The sequence below is a fragment of the Scylla paramamosain genome, chromosome 18, assembly GCF_035594125.1.
Source record: "Scylla paramamosain isolate STU-SP2022 chromosome 18, ASM3559412v1, whole genome shotgun sequence".
Taxonomy (NCBI): Eukaryota; Metazoa; Arthropoda; class Malacostraca; order Decapoda; family Portunidae; genus Scylla; species Scylla paramamosain.
The window spans coordinates 16,436,070-16,454,649 of record NC_087168.1 but is presented as its reverse complement, the minus strand read 5'-3'; the positions used below and the strand labels follow the sequence as shown (position 1 = coordinate 16,454,649).

At 39.4% G+C, this 18,580-nt stretch overlaps 1 protein-coding gene and 1 non-coding gene across 3 annotated transcripts in view; one reads left to right on the top strand and one right to left on the bottom strand.

The window, feature by feature from the left end:
• The window catches only part of LOC135109171 (ras-related protein Rap-2a-like), a 77,544-nt gene that overhangs the window by 341 nt on the left and 58,623 nt on the right, over positions 1-18,580 (top strand). The gene's annotated exons all lie outside the window — the stretch shown is intronic.
• On the bottom strand, positions 9,528-9,600 carry Trnam-cau (transfer RNA methionine (anticodon CAU)). The gene has a single exon. It is a non-coding gene; the product is annotated as a tRNA-Met (tRNA).

Here is an 18,580-nt window from a genome sequence, read left to right as displayed (position 1 = left end):
TGATGCGGTGATAACACTGATAATAACCCCCTGTGTGTTTAGTGAGAGGGTTTTTGTTGTAACTTGTACATTTATTTTCTGTCCAATACGGATCCGGCACATAAGAAATAATCAAATAGATAAGTACTTAGATAAAATACAATACAATAAAAGTTCCAAATAAGTTCGTGTTTCTACTAATGTAAAGGAACTGTATGTACGTCAGTAACATTCATAATATACATTTATGTGAAACAAGTTTGATTTTTCTTAGGTGAATTGACAGAAAGCTGAAGTAAAGTTTATTAAATTAGTGGAAGAGAGGAAGTAACGTAGTATGCGGGTACAATGAATGATGAGCGACACAATGTATGAGTATGACCAGCGCATGAAGAACACACACACACACACACACATACACACACACACAGATAAATAAATAAATACATCTTAGAAAATCAATCGGAATAAGAAGAGAGAATAATATTAAGATGCAAAAGAACACTTCCTGCATAACTTAAAACTCTTGGCTGCCGCGGGATCTCCTAATGCTTAATAGAAACAACAGACTGATGCAAGTTTTGAGTAAATATTCATGACACTACCGAATAAAAGAGTGACGGAGAAGCTCAAGACTTTTAAAACCTGTAGCTTTGAAGTTTTTAACCTTTCCTCTTAACTCTCTCACTGCGGTCATCCTTTATTACGTTAACAGCAACGTGAAAAGGCAACAAAAATAAATAAAGAAATATTAGTTTGCATGACCGCACAGAAAAAACGTAGAAGACTGATTTTTTTTTCTTAACTACGAAACTATTAAAAAGACTCCAGGAAAATAAGAAAAGAGAGAGAGAGAGAGAGAGAGAGAGAGAGAGAGAGAGAGAGAGAGAGAGAGAGAGAGAGAGAGAGAGAGAGAGAGAGAGAGAGAGAGAAAAAAAAAGCAAAGGAAAAGAAAAGGAGGCACCTTAAAAATCGTAGGGGTGAAATTATCCGGCTATGAAGGAGTTTATATCGATTAGGGTCACTGAGATGAAGTAACAAGCGACGGACGGACAGCACGGATGGGTGAAAGGTTAACGTCCAGACAACGCGACAGCCACCACCACCACCACCACCACTACTACCACCACGCCTCATTACTGTTTCCGAGTTAGGGAGCTGAGACGTGATCCGAAAAATACATCGCAACAAGGGCATACAGTACACACACACACACACACACACACACACACACACACACACACACACACACACACACAAACACACACACACACACACACAAAGAGACTGCTGCGTACACGAGAGAGAGAGAGAGAGAGAGAGAGAGAGAGAGAGAGAGAGAGAGAGAGAGAGAGAGAGAGAGAGAGAGAGAGCGTAAGGTAGCAACATGGCGCTGTACTGTGACGCATATTAGCAACTGAGAATTACGCAACATAGCGCAAGGACACGAAGTACGAGAGAGAGAGAGAGAGAGAGAGAGAGAGAGAGAGAGAGAGGAGAGAGAGAGAGAGAGAGAGAGAGAGAGGGAACGGCGCAGTACGGATCACAAAATAAATAAAAAGTGTTGGTAAAAAAGAGAGTGAGAGAAAACAATAAAAAAAAAGAGGGAGAAAGAGAAAAAGGTTGGCGGAAGAGATTAGATGAGATAAAAAACGGGAAAGGAAGAGAAAATTGAGGATACTGTAGAGAGAGAGAGAGAGAGAGAGAGAGAGAGAGAGAGAGAGAGAGAGAGAGAGAGAGAGAGAGAGAGAGAGAGAGAGAGAGAGAGATGGGTATGGAGACGGAATAGAGAAGAAGGAAATAAGAGAAGGAAATAAAGGAAAATGAATGTATAGGATGGTGAAATGAAAAAAAGAGAGGAAAGGAAGAAAGAAGAGGGAAGATAGATGAAAGGGGAATAAACGAAGGGAAGCAAGGTAGAATTTGAAAATTATGAGAGAGGAAAGGAAAGAGAAATTAATATACAGAGAGATGATGAAGACGTAATAAAGAAAGAAGGTAAGAGAAGAAAGGAAAGGAGAATGGAAAGATGGGTGAGGAAAGAATAGAAGAGAATGAGTGAAAATAGTAAAAAAAGAGGGAATAAAAAACAACGAAATAGAATATAAAAAAGGGAGAGGAAAAAAGAAAAAAAGGTGGGGAAAGGAAAAAAGTTCTCCTTTTCTGTTTTTCCTCTTTCAAAAAAAAAAAAGGAAAATTGAAGATCAGAGGAAAGAAAGAAAGAAAGGATGGAGTAAGGGCAAGTGAAAAGATAGAAAATGGAAAAGAAAACGGGAGTAGGGAAAGAAGCAATGAAAGAACGAGAGAAAGAAGAAAATGGAGACAGAAGAGAGAGAGGAAAATGGGATGGAAAGTAGAAAAAGGAAGGAAAGATGGAAAGGAAAGTAGGAAAATGGAGAAAGAAATGGAAGGAGAGGACAAATCAATCTGTTCCACCACGCCATTGCTCCTTGACATCTAACGAGGCAACACTGAGCATTCTTTTTCTTCTTCTTATTATTATTATGTGTTAAATATTAGATTAATAGTAAATTTTCGCAATGATTGAAAAATTATACAGTAAATTTTAACATTGATTAAAAATTATACTACTACTACTACTACTACTACCATTACTACTTCTACTACATTATTCTTAAACTGCCTTCATAATATAATATATGTAGCCAAGGTTTACACACACACACACACACACACACACACACACAAGAAGAGTCTGTGTTCTAAAAAAAAATATCTGTTACTTTATTTAAAATGCGCCAGTCAGCTTCAATATATGTCATCTCTTATAACAGGGAAAAATTCTATTCTAGGCCCTCGGCTCATCCAGTTCTTGGCGTTCCTTGTGTCATGTTATTGGACGAGTTTACCCTAAAAAAGAACACGTTTTCTTAGAGTCCCCCGTGTTCCGTTATCCTCTTGTGCATATTTTTATTCTTAGTTATAAGTTAGTATAAGACTTACTTACTCATTTTATATCTTGTAATATTATTCTCTTCATAATTTGAGTTCTTTGTATGTATGTATATGTAAAGGAAGAGGCGGATTTGAGATGAGATGTGTGGAGACGAGGGGACGATACACACGTCTGGCTTGTGTATCTGATTCAGCGGAATTTCAGAGCGTCAGAGGCCGTGAGGGAGAAAAGAGGGGTGGCGCGTCTCAGGGAAGAATTCGGGTGTGGTGTGGTGACGGAGTGTGTGTGTGTGTGTGTGTGTGTGTGTGTGTGTGTGTGTGTGTGTGTGGAGTGGAGGTATTTGTATTGTGGTGGTATAACCCTGATATCCAGGATCAGGTTGTTGAGTCTTTTGTAGTACCAAGAGCTCTTGTTCGCTGAAATTTGGTTGGTGAGTTGTATTGGTTATGTAACGCTGAGGGGATGGTGTCGCGGTGAGAGGCAGCCATTTTGTGGTTGGGGTTGTGGTGGTGCTGTGGTGTTATTAGTGACTTTGGGCGTGGTGTTATGGTGTTATAGGTGATTTATGGTGATGGTGATGTCTTGTGAGGTTTGAGGAGGTAAAATACGGGTATTGTTATTTAGTGACGCACTGACAGCGTCTAGGGAAATTTCCGCAGCTGGGGAAAATATTTCAGCGGCCTATGAAGGAGTAAAAGGGTTTTAGTGTTTTGTGAAGTGACGGGAATGTCATATATTGATGTGTATAACCTCAGAGCAATAAGAGAGGCGATATAAGAGCCTGAGTAAAAGGGGGGAATCTATTGCGAGTGAGTGTGGGAATTATCCTGTGTTGGTCTAGGGCAGAAATTTGTTCTCTGATTTCCTTTAATGTGTACTACCTCAATTCGTTTGTGAGTTAACATTATTATTATATCCCGTTATTATATGGAATAATTGTGTTTTCTACCGCTACACTGATCTGGTAATGAGGTGATTCCTGGCGTGCTGTGCCAAGGTAAGGGTTTGTGAGAGGGTTTAATAGCTGGCGATTTCGGATAGGTCGGGTAGGTATTCGAGGCCTTTGAAAATCCAGACCTTTAAAACTTTATGGGATCAGTGTAACGTCCACTTTCTTGGAAAGATAACCGGGATCGTGACACTTGATAGAAGTACAAAAGTAAACTGTCCTACCATTTTCTGTTAACTTTTTTTTGAGGAATGGAGGTAAAAGGAGGGGCTGTTTTTAAATCTCGTAGTTTTGTTGAGTTCCTTTGTAAGTAGTAGTAGTAGTAGTAGTAGTAGTAGTAGTAGTAGTAGTAGTAGTAGTAGTAATAGTAGTAGCAGTAGTAGTAGTAGTAGTAGTAGTAGTAGTAGTAGTAGTAGTAGTAGTTGTTGTTGTTGTTGTTTAATGAGTATTATGACCTATCAGTGAAGATAAAGAAGATGGGAGGTGTGATAGGAAAGACATCCTCTTCACATCATCACTTAATGAGGTTTTTATAGAGTAGTAGTAGAAGTAGTAGTAGTGTCAGTGGAAGCTAAGATCGCGGTAGTAACAGTACAGATAATAGCAAAAATAACAGCAGTATCATCAGATATACCAAAGCAAGTTAGCATAGTAGGAAACATTTACAATCCTATAGAAGCAGCAGAAATGACAGCAGTAGTGGCAGTAGCAGCAGAGATAACAACACTTCTAGACGCGACAGATACAGCACAAGTAGCAACAACACATCCTAGAGAATCCCCAAGAATCAAGAATTTTAACGTCACCTGCTACTCCGTGTGAAATTAATGAGGTTACGTTAGGTTAGGTTAGGTTAGGTTATGTTTTCGAGTCCACTTAATGAGACGTATGGCTGGAAGGTTCGATATCATCTTCCTTCCCTACCCAAGGCCAGTGACCCTCCTTGGAATGGGGTTATATTTTCACGCTTCGCTGCTCGGACCAAGATGGTAAAAGTTGACGAGTGAAAGCGTACATGTGTGTGAAAGGAAGGAACGGTGAAGAAGAGTAAGAAGAAAGTGAAATTTAAAAGAAGTTAGTATGGTGTATTAGAAATGGAAGAAAAAGAAGTGCAAATAAAAAAAAAGTGCAAAAAGGAAGTTAATTAAGGTAGACAGGTATGTTAGGAAAGGTATGCGAGGGTGTGTCACGGAAGAGAGAGTGAAGGTGCAGAGTAACATAAAAATAAAATTCAAAGCATCAAGAAACGTATGTTAGGAAGAGAACGTGAAGGAAGTACTAAATATTATCTAAAGAGGGCTGAAAAAAATAAATAAGGTAGCCAGGTGTGTTAGGGAAGGTAAGAAAGAAGAAAAAAAAAACGTTAGGAAGATTGCGTAAGAAAGAGAGAGAGAGAGAGAGAGAGAGAGAGAGAGAGAGAGAGAGAGAGAGAGAGAGAGAGAGAGAGAGAGAGAGAGAGAGTAGATGCGAGATGCCAAGAATGAGAGATCAAACGAAAGTGAATGATTGGGGGGAAAGAGGTGGAGAAGAAGGAACGGACATCAAATGGAACCAGGATATTGGGAAGGATGGAAAAGGAAGGAAAAGAAGGAAGTGAGTGAAAAAAAAAAACGAAAAATAAGCAAAGAAGGTGAAGAAAGGAAACGTGGAAAGGGAGGAAAAGGAAATAAAGAAGAGGAGAGGAATATGTAAAACGTAAATAATAGGAAAGAAAGGGAGAGATACGAAAAAGTGAAAATAGAAAGTAGGAAAAAAAGGCAGACGAAAAAGAGAGAAAAATACCAAACAAGAAGTGAAAGGAGTGACGGGAAAGAGGAAAACGAGAATAAAAAAAAAGAGATTGGGGAAAAGAAGAGAAAGGGAACAAAGGGAAATTGGCGGAAAGGCTACTGGGCGTCCTGCTTACTGGGTGATGAGGAAGTCGAGGCGAGGGAAAAGTATTGTAAAGGAAGGAAAGGAACAATGATGGATGATATACTGCGCTGATGGACGATGACGAATAGAAAAGAAAAAAAAAAGACAAAAGTGAAATCAATTAAATGATATAAACAGATAAAATGAAATAAATTAACAACTATATCAAATAAATGATAAAAATAAAGAAAATGACAGATAAATTAAATAGAACGGCTAAAAAATAAACAAATGAAATATAAGGTAAAAATAATAATAAACAAAATATAAAGATAGATAAATTAATAGATAGAAAAAAATAAACACATGCAAAAGTGAAAATAAACGAAAATAAAATGAAATAACAAAACAAAAGGAAAACAAAATAAGTAGATAAATAAACAAACAAATGAATACACGAATACAATAATTACAGTAGTTAATCAGTTAATCAATAAAGACAGGATCACTTCTCTATAATCGCATTACTTGCTTCAATTAGTAAAACGAGAAGTGTACGTGGGTTAACTACTAATGCAATTTTTAAGTGTTTAATCTATCCTTCATTATCTATTAAGTGAATTTTCTTTTACTTTTTTTTTTATTGTTCACGTAAATAATATAATAGGAAATAGATCCATTAAAGTCATATTAATTACTAAAATCAGTCAAACGAAATGATTCAGGTATTTCCTTAATTAATTGCAGTATCTTAATGATTACAATGTGGTTTGATTTCTTTTGCTAATCGAATTCAATCTTTATCTATCTATCTATCTATCACTGTCTATTTATCTATCTCTATCTATGTATCTGTCTGTCTGTCTATCTATCTATCTATCTATCTATTTATCTATCTGTCCGTCTGTTTATCTCTATTTATTCATCTAACTATGTCTGTCTGTCTCCCTATCTCTCAATTTACTTGTCTATCAATGTGTCTGTCTCTTTGCCTATCTGTCTGTCTGTCTGTCTGTCTGTCTGTCTGTCTGTCTATCTATCTAGCCATTACTCCCTCACCCACTCAATAAATTAATACGTTGTCCAGGCATGACAAAATAATTTCTCTCAAGTCACATTATCTGTAAAAAAATCATTAAACAAGACGATTAATATAATTAATTCACTGTGGCTATTAAGTGTGAGGATTTGCTAATAAAAAAAAAAAATCTTAACCCTTTTTGTGTCACAGACTAGGTAAAAAAAAAAAAGATTAAAAAAGCGTATGTACAATATTTTTTTAAAATTTTATGTGAGGGGGCGTTTGATCGAGGGGAAGAGAGAGTGAGAGAGGAAAAAAAAAAAAAAAAAGGCACAGAAAAGCTCTACTGAAACTGGCTGTCTCTAACGAATATAGTCAAACAGATCGTCTAAACTTATAAGTGTATTGAAATTCTCGGAACTCACACCAAAGAAAGGTAAATAAGTGAATGAAAATTAAATAAATAAACGTGTAGATGAATAACAACAAAAAGATGAATTAAACGAAAATAATAAGAAACAGAGAGTACAAAGATGAATAATAATAAAAGACGAGTAAAATGAAAGTAATAAGAAATAAAAGATACAAAGATAAATAACAATAAAATAAGAAAATAAAAGATGCAAAGATAAAATTATAACAAAAGACGAATGAAACGAAAAAAATACAGATTAATAATAACAAAAAACGAGTAAAACAAAAAATAATAAGACGAAATAAAAAAAAAATAATAACAAAATGAAATAGAAAAGAGATGAAGCGCAATAAGAAACGATCAAATGTAGTTTCTGAAGAGTCTTGACATTCCTCTTCAGAAACAGCTCAAGTCGTAGGCAGGAGGAAATACAGAGCCAGGAAGAGCGAGTAGCAGAATTTACTTTTGATATTTCCTTCACGACTTATTCCTTTCCCTCCCTTTTCTCTCGCCATTCCGGTCATTCTCCGCCCAAAACCTTCCTTTGATTTTCCTTCCCCGACACGGTTCCCTCACCTCTTTGCAGGGCCTGGCATTCCTTTGATCTCTCTCTCTCTCTCTCTCTCTCTCTCTCTCTCTCTCTCTCTCTCTCTCTCTCTCTCTCTCTCTCTCTGTGTGTGTGTGTGTGTGTGTGTGGCAATGAGGTGCTGCAGGCAAGGTCATAAGGTGAGAGGTCAAGCCGCTAGAGGGCAGGAGGTGTCTGGGGACCCACATTACCGAGAGAGAGAGAGAGAGAGAGAGAGAGAGAGAGAGAGAGAGAGAGAGAGAGAGAGAGAGAGAAGGGTGGGAGAGGTTAGCTTAAACATTTACATCTGCTATTGTGTGTTAAAATGCCGTGACGACTTTTTAATGAAGGACGGTCACCAAGAAAGAAGCTCAAGGCTAGTCAAGAAATCTACAAAGGAACACAAAGGAACAACAAACAGCAGCAGACATGTTGGTTCTCACATGGCTCTTTATTGGGACTACAGAATCTAAGACAGAGAGAAATATAAGGAGACTAGGAGGAGAGGAGGGGGAGAATGGAAGAGAACGATGAAGATGAATAAGAAAACAGGAAGGAGAAGGAGGAATAGAGAAAAGTATGAAGAGGAAGAGAAATACAGGTAAAAGGAGGAGGAGGAATAGAGAGGAAGACGATGAAGAGGAGGAAAGATACAAGTGAGAGGAGGTGGAATAGAGAAGAGAACGAAGAGGAGGAAGAGAAATACAGGGAAGAGGAAGAGGAATAGAAAGGGGAAGGAATAGGGAAGAGAACGAAGAAAAGGAAGAGAAATACAGGAAGGAGGAGGAGGAGGAGCAGAGAAAAGGACGGTGAGGAAGAGAAGAAAGAAGAGAAAGACACTAACATAAAAGGTAACAGCTAAAATGAGCGTGTTGATTTACAAATATGTGAGCTGATGAGATCAACTCCGCTTCAGTCTTCCCTAACGGATCGAGCGGAGGATGGAATAGCGAGCCTTCCGGTAAAGTGATTGAATAGTGATCAGTTGCCCAATAAAACCCAAAGTAATCTCATTCACTGCTCACCGTCGCCACTCTCCCAACTCTTCATTTTTTCTCGCATTTGTTTTCATTTTTCTCCTTTCTCCTCCATGGCCTTTCCTCTCTGTACACTCCTTGTAGCTTCTTTCCTTTAGTTTACGTACACAGACAGGGTGAACAATACGGAACAGATGTTAGATTTCGTTTAAATGTTATAATCTCCCAACTCTTCCTTCTTTCTCTCATCTTTTTCTCTTCTTCTTTCTCCTCTGTGGCCTTTCCTCTCTGTATACTCCTTGTAACGCCTTTTCTTCAGTTTACACACACAGAGGATGAGAAATGCAGACCGATGGCGAGTTTATATTAAAATGTTAGAGTCTTTTCGGAATTTATTATGATTTTTCTTTTATATTTGACAGTTTAGACTTCTTTCCTCTCTATCAAAATGTTAAGTCTTTTTGGAGTTTATTATATATATACGTTTTACTAGTGACAGTTTTAGTTTGTTTCCTTCCTAGTCCATGCACACAGGCAGATTGAGAAATGCGGAACGGATAGCGAATTTATCTATAACATAAGAATCTTTTTGGAATTCATTATCATTTTTCATAATTAACTGATTTCTTATACATGTACAACTCTAAAATCTAAAGATTCCAGGGAACTTTGGCCTATAACGATCTATGCTGATCTGCGAATTACTATTGATAATCAAATGGACAAAAGAAAGAGAGAGAGAGAGAGAGAGAGAGAGAGAGAGAGAGAGAGAAGAAAGAGAGAGAGAGAGAGAGAGAGAGAGAGAGAGAGAGAGAGAGAGAGAGAGAGAGAGAGAGAGGAAAAAAAAGACTGCCCCGAGTGAGGATCGAACTCACGACCTTGAGATTATGAGACTCACGCGCTGCCTACTGCGCCATCGAGGCGGATGATTGTGACAATGAAGCAATGAATTGCAACACACACACACACACACACACACACACACACACACACACACACACACTATCCCTCGACAAAATTAAATTTCGTATTCTGAAACACTTTGGACTCTAATGAAGGCTATTTTCAAGAAGCCACAGATATTAAGGATGGGACTGATAGCTGGCAATGTCTAGAACAGAACTGCCACGTGTAGACCTGATGGCTTCTTGCAGCTTTCTTTATTATCTGACGTTCTTCTGTATATTATTAGTCGAGTTCTCGTGAATAATTTTACTGTTGAAAATTATTACATATTAAACTACCACTAAAGTCACCAAAACAGCCATGAAAGCACTCCCACTGAAGCCTTTTAAATGTAGACAGGATAAGACGGAGACGCGTTTGCAAATACGGTCCTTAGTTTAATGACGACCGCTTTTGCAAATATCCGAGTGTTTTCAAGGTGATCATTAAGGAAACCCGGAAGACAAACGGAGCAGCTTTCCTTTCGCTGCCCTGAATGCCTCGCTAAACTTTAAACACAACCTTGAAAAACTCCACTGGCTTTTTATCTATTTAACTGACTCAGACTCACTCGCTCACTCTCCTCTTCTGCGAATGAAATACTAGAGAGAGAGAGAGAGAGAGAGAGAGAGAGAGAGAGAGAGAGAGAGAGAGAGAGAGAGAGAGAGAGAGAGAGAGAGAGAGAGATTAAAGGAGACTAGGGCAAGGTTAAGTAATTTCTGCTCCCGTTTAAATTATGCTGTGTCTCTTTGATTGGAAAATACTCATTGTAACAGATGCTTCAGGAAATTTTGTAGTAGTAGTAGTAGTAGTAGTAGTAGTAGTAGTAGTAGTAGTAGTAGTAGAGATATCATTATTGTTGTTATTATTATTATTATTCTTACTATTACTATTATCATTGTCATCATTACTATTATTATCATTATTATTATTATTATTATTATCATTACTACTACTACTACTACTACTACTACTACTACTACTACTACTACTACTACTACTACTACCATCACCACCACCTCTAAAATAATAACGACAATAACCCCAGTAATACCACCACTAATAAATTATAAAACGCGTGGTGCTTAGAGGTGTGTATGAAAGCAGCGGCCTTGAGGCGAGACTGGCAGGACCGAGCATGGGTGCCTTTGATGCTTGGGTTCTGTTTCTCCTTCTTTTCTTTTCATTCACCTTCTTTCTCTTGATTTTTACTCTGATTCCCCTACTTTCCGCCGTCCCCCCCCCACCTTCTCTACCCTGCGTCTTTTTTTTTTTTTAATTCTTCGACTGCTAACAACATTTTAGCATTATATCAAAGTAAGTCTGTGCAATTCTACGAAGCAAATAATTAAACAGACACTAAAAAGTTTCACTAAATCATCTCCCTTGCTCTGCGTTCTCAATGTAATAATCAAAATGAACCTCAAAATAAGCTCTAGTAGTCAAAGGGTTAAGGGTCAGAGAGAGTTACTTAGAGTGTGACATTAACTTTTACAAATTAAAACATAACAAGAACATTTAACAAGAGTGGAATCAAAAGCATTTCACCTCATCAACTCCTCCCCTCTGACCGTCTTCAGCCATCTTCACTCCGAGATAAAGTTGTATCTCTCTTTACCTTTCATCGCTATTTTTATTATAACTGCTCTGCTGATTTTGCTAACTATAAGCCCTTACCGCAACCTCGCTTCACAACACTTTCCAGTTTCCATCCCAATTCTGTCCATCTCCCTAATGATAGAATTAACCATTATTATCACTTTCATATATTACTAATGCAAGAGTTAAAAGGTATTATCATTCTTAAGTATATTCTAAAGCAAAAGTTAACCAGTATCATCAATCTTTAATCCCTTTCACTGCTAAACTCCGGAACTCCCTGACTGCTTCTGTATTTCGTGCTACCAATGACTTGAACTCTTTAAAAATAGAGGTTATAATACATAGAGGGATTTTTTATTTCTTTTTTTCGGACTCTCCTCTTCTGAGATTGGCAATTTCATGAAGCATTTTTGTATTCCTTAATTTTTGGTACCCTAGGCGAGGACCCTTAGATAAAAGTGACTTCAGAGGGCAACACCATTACACTGTCATTATCTACGCGTCACCTATCATAAGCTGCCTCGGCGTCGCCCTTCACCCTGGCGACCAGCGCTGCTACTAAAGAAGGAGAGAGTACTGTGAGGTGTAGGTGGCGCGAGGAAACGTTTGACTTTGATGTTAATTTTCCTTCAAGGGGATTATTTTCTGTCCTTATTCTCTCTCTCTCTCTCTCTCTCTCTCTCTCTCTCTCTCTCTCTCTCTCTCTCTCTCTCGCAAAATTGGGTCGCAGGTGATAAGCGCAATTTATGAGTTTGGTATAAAATATTTCTTGGCTCAGTTTAGTGTGTGATGAATAATATCACTAGGGGAGAGAGAGAGAGAGAGAGAGAGAGAGAGAGAGAGAGAGAGAGAGAGAGAGAGAGAGAGAGAGAGAGAGAGAGAGAGAGAGAGAGAGAGAGAGAGAGAGAGTTAAAAATGGAAAGGTACAGGCTCGATACGAATTTTGGGGCAAGATTTTTCTCGGATTAAGACTTAAATTATTGCGCACCTCTCTCTCTCTCTCTCTCTCTCTCTCTCTCTCTCTCTCTCTCTCTCTCTCTCTCTCTCTGCTTCGCCCTTCGCTACAATTTTCATGTCATTCTATTTCAGTCCTCCAATTAGTACGTCTTCCCCCTCTCGTTTTCTTCAATTTCCTGTTTTTTATCACTTTCATCCTGCACCCTTTGTTATGTTTTCCTTTTATTTATTTTTCCCTTTTAATTTTTCCCTCTTTCTCTGTGTTCAATTTCGCTACTGTCTGCTCGAGTAGTCACGTTATTTCCTTTTTTTTTTTTTTTTTTATATTCACCTACTACTACGGTCACTTTCCACACTAATAATTGCATGTGTTTTAATCTCGCCAGGTGCTCGTCGTTCTAAAGGTAATTGCGTTCTCTCTCGAAAAATCCTGCTCCACTCTCGTGTTCGTGACAATGTGAAGCGGGACGGAAAGGCAAAAAATGAAGCAAAATGTTGTGTCAGGCTGGGCACCGGAGCGTCACTGACTGTTTGGCTCGTATTTAGTTTTCTGTAACTCGAATTTGCTACTGTTGCTTTGTTTTGGCGTGTGTTGCTGTTGCTGCTCTGTTTCCGCTAGCGCCACTGTCATTACTGCTGTTATTGCTACTGCTGATGGTATTGTACTGCTACTACTACTACTACTACTACTACTACTACTACTACTACTACTACTACTACTACTTCTGTCACTTCTACTGCTGCTGCTACAACAACAACAACAAGAACAACAACAACAACAGCAATAACAACAACAGCAACAACAACAACAACTACTACTACTACTACAACTACTAATACAACCATCACAACCCCCATTCCTCACACTACTATTACTACTACTACTACTACTACTACTACTACACTACTGCTGCTACTACTATGACTACTACCACCGTTACCACTCCTCCCAGTACTACTATTACTACTACTACTACTACCACCACTCCTACTGTCACTACAACTACCACACAGCACTACCAACAGCAGCACACATTCCCTTCACACTTTCCCTTGAATCAAACTCCTGGTGTGTGTGTTGTGTGTGTGTGTGTGTGTGTGTGTGTCTGAATGCCGCAATAACAAGGGCCTCATCAATGGTATTCACTCACTAACTTCAAATGAGGCGCGTGAACTCTGGGACACCGAAGCGTGATGTCACACGAGCGCCACCTGTGTACGGGAGGGGAAGGGAAGGGAAGGGAAAGCAGGGTCACTGAGCATTGAGTATAGATTAGACGAGGAATTCAATGTTGTTTAGTCTGTACCCTCTCTTCTACTACTACTACTACTACTACTACTACTCATTAGCTTTCTTTCTCCTTCCCTGGGTGTGGTGGTAAAGTGAACTAGTTACTCTACTATTGCTACTACAACAATTACTACTACTTTATTAAGGAATTCAGTGTTGTTTAATTTGTTCTCTCTATACTATTCATTATCTTCCTTTCTCCTTCCCGGGTCTGATGCTAAAATGAACTGGGTATACTGCTACTGCTACTACTACTACTACTACTACTACTACTACTACTACTACTACTACTACTACGACTTTACTATTCTATGGGTTTCAGCTCACTTTGTTTTCTCTCTCTTTGTCTACCTGTGTACCTGTCTACCTATAATGAAATTAGTACGATGCTCTTTTTGTCTGTCTGATGCAGGTAGGAAAGTTGGTCTATGATGTTCTGTTTTGTTCATCTGTTTGTCTATTACATTGTTTTGTTTTGTCTAGTGTCTGTCTGTTTATCTGTCTGTTATCACTCAAGTACATGTCTGAATTTCAACATTTTGTTCTAACCTGTCTGTCTATTTATCTGTCTATCTAGATAACCAAATGTTGTTCCTTCCTACCCTATCTATTTGTCTGCCCGTCCGTGTGTCTGTCTGTCTGTCAATTTACTCCCGGCGTTTCCTGTTAGTTACATGTATAATGGCTCTCTCGTCCCCTCTCTCACACACAAACACACACACACACACACGCACACACACACGAGTACAGTGACCCTTACAATGTGTCGAGGAAAGGACGAGGGCAAACAAACAATGAAGCGCCGGGGACGAAAGTTTAAATGAAAGTTTGAATGACGAGTGAAAAGTTTTCTCTCTCTACTTTATTTCGACTAGTTTACTTATTTACTCCACAACTACTGCTACTACTACTACTACTACTACTACTACTACTACTACTACTAGTGTCACGATGTTATTACTATTTGTTGCTACTGCTTCTACCTGACTTAAATTACTCGTATTCCCTTGGAGATGCAACAACTGGGGTCATATAGCGCCGAGAATAAAGGTAAACGAGAGAGAGAGAGAGAGAGAGAGAGAGAGAGAGAGAGAGAGAGAGAGAGAGAGAGAGAGAGAGAGAGAGAGAGAGAGAGAGAGAGAGAGAGAGAGAGAGAGAGAGAGAGAGAAATGTTTCAAATTCCACACAAAGACTAATTTCTGGGAAAGTATTTGAGTTTATGAAATGCTGAGAATTTTACTCCACTCCTGACGAGATTACTCTTGTTATGTTGAGAACTTCTGGCTACAGGAAAACGAACGATCTATTTCTGCTCTTATCCTCTACTTTGATGAACTCTCCAACTTTCCTTCCGTTTCTTTATTTTCCCTTCTGCCTTTCGGGTTGTTGGCCTGTTTCAGAAGTGCAACACTAACATATCTTTAACAAAATAAATTAGGTGAGTTATTTTATTTTATTTTATTTATTTATTTTCTTTTAAGTTCTGTCTTTCCGGGAGCAGCACTGTAAGATGGCTTTTTTTTATAACTCTTTTGTGTCCTTGGTCCTTGGTCTTTCTGCTGATGTGTAAAAAAAAGGAAGATAGGCAGGAAGAAAAACAGACAAAAAAGGAAAAAAAAGACAGACATACACAAAGAAAGAAAATAAAAGAGAAAGAAAGAAAGAAATAAGTACAGAAAGAAGTAAAGAAGGAAAGAAAGAAATACAGAAAGAAAGAAAGAAAAAAAAAACAGACAAACAGAAAGAAAGTGGTGGTAGTAGTATTAGTGGTGATGGTAGTGGTAGTAGTAGTGGTGGTGGTTGAGGTGACTGAAGTGAGCCGTGATGGTGAGATGGCAAGGACGCGGTGATGGTGGTGGTGCTGGTAGTAGTGGTCATGCTCTTAGTAGTAATGGACGTGTGGTGATGGTGGTAGTGGTGGTGAGATATCAATTAAGTTAAGTTAAGGCATTAATAGCAGTAGTGGCGGTGGTGGTGGTGGTGTCGGTCAGCGAGTCCAATCGGTCAGTCGCTCCCTTGACGGCCGTTCCTCCCGTCATGGCCCGGCACCACTCACTGATTTACGGCGGGGACAGCTGGTGTGACTGCGCCTGATGGGGACGGATGGCGAGGCGAGGGGAATGGAGACGGAGGAGAGAGCCACGCGAGAAAGAGAGAGGAGGCCAGGGAGGGAGGCAAGAGGGAGTGGAATTGAAAAGAAGGCAATGGAGGGAAGGAAGGGAATGCAAGGGAGGGAAGCCAGATGAGAGAAGGAAGGAAGGAAGGAAGGAAGGAAGGAAGGAAGGAAGGAAGGAAGGAAGGAAGGAAGGAGGTCAATTAGGTGTAAGAGGAGACAGCGAAGGAAAGGAGCAGAGAAAGAAAGAAAGAGGAGGAGGGAAAGGAGGAAAGAAGAAAGGAAGGGAGGGAAAAAATAAAGAAGGGGCGAGGAGGTCAAGGAGGGAGAGGGATAGGAAGAAGGAAGGAAGGAATGAAGGAAGGAAGGAAGGAAAGGAAGGGAAGAAGGAAGGAAGGATGGAATTAAGGAAGGAAGGAAGGAAGGAAGGAAGGAAGGAAGGAAGGAAGGAAGGAAGGAAGGAACTGGAGAGAGGTTAAGAAAAAGAAACTAGTAGGGAAGAGAGCTAATGAGAGATGTAAAAGCGAATGAGGAAGGAAATGGAAGAAAATAAAGGAGAAAGGAAGGAAGGAATACGAGAAGGAAACCAAAACAGATCAAGAAATGAGAGACGGAGAAAGACGAATGGGAGGAGATGCAGAAAAAAAGAGAGAGGGAGAAGCAAGAAAGGAAAGAAGGAAGGAAGGAAGTGAAAAAGGTGAGACTGAAGGAAGAAAGGAACCGGAAGAGGAAGGCGAGAGAAAACGGGAAGGGTGAGGTAAGGAGTATTATATTGCGTCACAGGCATAAAAGAAAAAGAAAGAAAAAAATGTGAGATCAAAGAAAGAAGAAGAGGAAGAGGACAGTGTAGGATATAGAGAAATGTAAGCATAATATGTTCAAAGAGAATAAAAGAGGAGAACGGGGAAGAGGACAAGGAGGAGGAAGAGGAAGAAGAGAAGGAGTTGCAGGTGGTGGTGATGGTGCTGACACAGGCGGAAACCAGACGGGAGAGTAAATAAAGAGAAAATGCAGGTGAGATAGAAGAGGCGATAATAAAAGAGAGAGAGAGGGAGAAGAGAAACTGAGGGAAGAATAGAACGAACAGTGAGAATAATGACAAAAAGGAAGGAAAGAGAGATAAAAAAGAAAACGCATAAAAATAACATAAATAGAACGACAGAAAGTTGAAAAAAAAGATAAAAAAATGATAAAAAAATGAAGTGAGAGAGAATGAACAATAAAATCAGGTAAAACTGAGAAATGAGACGACGTGAATAAATAAAAGACTTTAAATTCCAGATAGTGAGGGAGAAAACATTTAAAAAAGGGAGAGGAATGCTAAAAAATGAGAGAGAGAGAGAGAGAGAGAGAGAGAGAGAGAGAGAGAGAGAGAGAGAGAGAGAGAGAGAGAGAGAGAGAGAGAGAGAGAGAGAAAGTTAAAGGGCAAACAAGACAGAAGGAAGGGAAGAGGGTAGGATGAGTGAAAAAGGGGATAAATGACAAGGAGAGAGAGAGAGAGAGAGAGAGAGAGAGAGAGAGAGAGAGAGAGAGAGAGAGAGAGAGAGAGAGAGAGAGAGAGAGAGAGAGTGAGAGAAAGAAACAGGGGGAAAAAAGAAGAGGGGGAAACTGAAGGGGAAAAACAAAGGGAGATGGATAAAGGTGAGAAAGGAATTATGGGAGGAGAAGACGAATGAGGAAGTTAAGGAAAAATAGGAGAAAGAAGACGAAAAGAAAACGAAAAAGGAAAAAAAAGTTACAGGAAAAAAAACAAAAACAGACTACCTACCCAGAAGAGGAGGGGATAAAGAGGAGAGGAAAAAGGATGTAAAGAAGAAATTAAGCGAACGAAACAAAAAAAAACACGAAAAAGGGAGAAACTTTGAAGAGAATAAACAGTTGACATAGAAAAGAAGGAAAAAGAAGAGGAAAGGGAAGTGAGATAGAAAGTAAACAAACAAAAAGACAAAAAAAAGGAGAAAGTTTGAAGGGAAGAGAATAAACAGTTAACGTAGAAGATGAGAAAGAGAAGGAGGAGGAAGCAGAAAGCAACATTAACAAAAGAAAACGGAAATGGGAGAAAATTTGGAGGGAGAGGAGAAATAGCAGACGAATTAGTAGATGGAAAAAAAGAGCAAAAAAAGGAGAAAGAGAAAACGGGAAGCAGAAGCAGGAAGAGGAAAAGAAGGAAAGTGATGAGAGGAAGAAGAGGAAGTGAAGTAGGAAGCAAACAAACAAAAGACGGGGAAAAGGAGAAAGAAGACAGCTGAAGCAGAAGAGGATGAACAGGAGCAGAAGAAAGAGAAAGCAGGAAGAAGTAGCAGTAGCAGCAGCGGCAGGAAGAGGAAGGGGAGGCAGGGGTGTTGGTGGCGGAGGAAGGGCGGCTAGGGGGCTTCTTCCAGGAAGGGTAGCGCGGCCTGAGGTGCCAATCCAGCAGGGAATCAATATCGTCTGGAGTTGACATAATGCAAGGCGAGTGTTGACGTCTTTGAGCCTGACTAACCGTTGACACACACACACACACACACACACACACACACACACACACACACACACACACACACACACACACACACCAGTGCTCTATCTCTTCGTTCTTCTCCTCCTCCATCTCCTTCGTAATGCAGAAAGGGTAGTAAGGCACGTGGATAATAGGTGGAAATAGGCAGGCATGTTTTATACAGGGACTGCCACGTGTAGGCCTGGTGGGTTCTTGCAGCTTCCATTATTTTCTTACGGTCTTAAGGTCTTATATCGTTTGTACACACACACACACACACACACACACACACACACACACACACACACACACACTCTCTCTCTCTCTCTCTCTCTCTCTCTCTCTCTCTCTCTCTCTCTGCTTTTATAACATTAATACAAAGGAGTTCTTTAATCTCTACCGATCAAGCATAGTAAGAAAACTTGAAAGGTTTGGTAAACATTCTATCAAACAAAGCCAAACATTTCTTCTTCTTGAGTCAAATTGTTAATGCATTAAATTCTCTCTCTCTCTCTC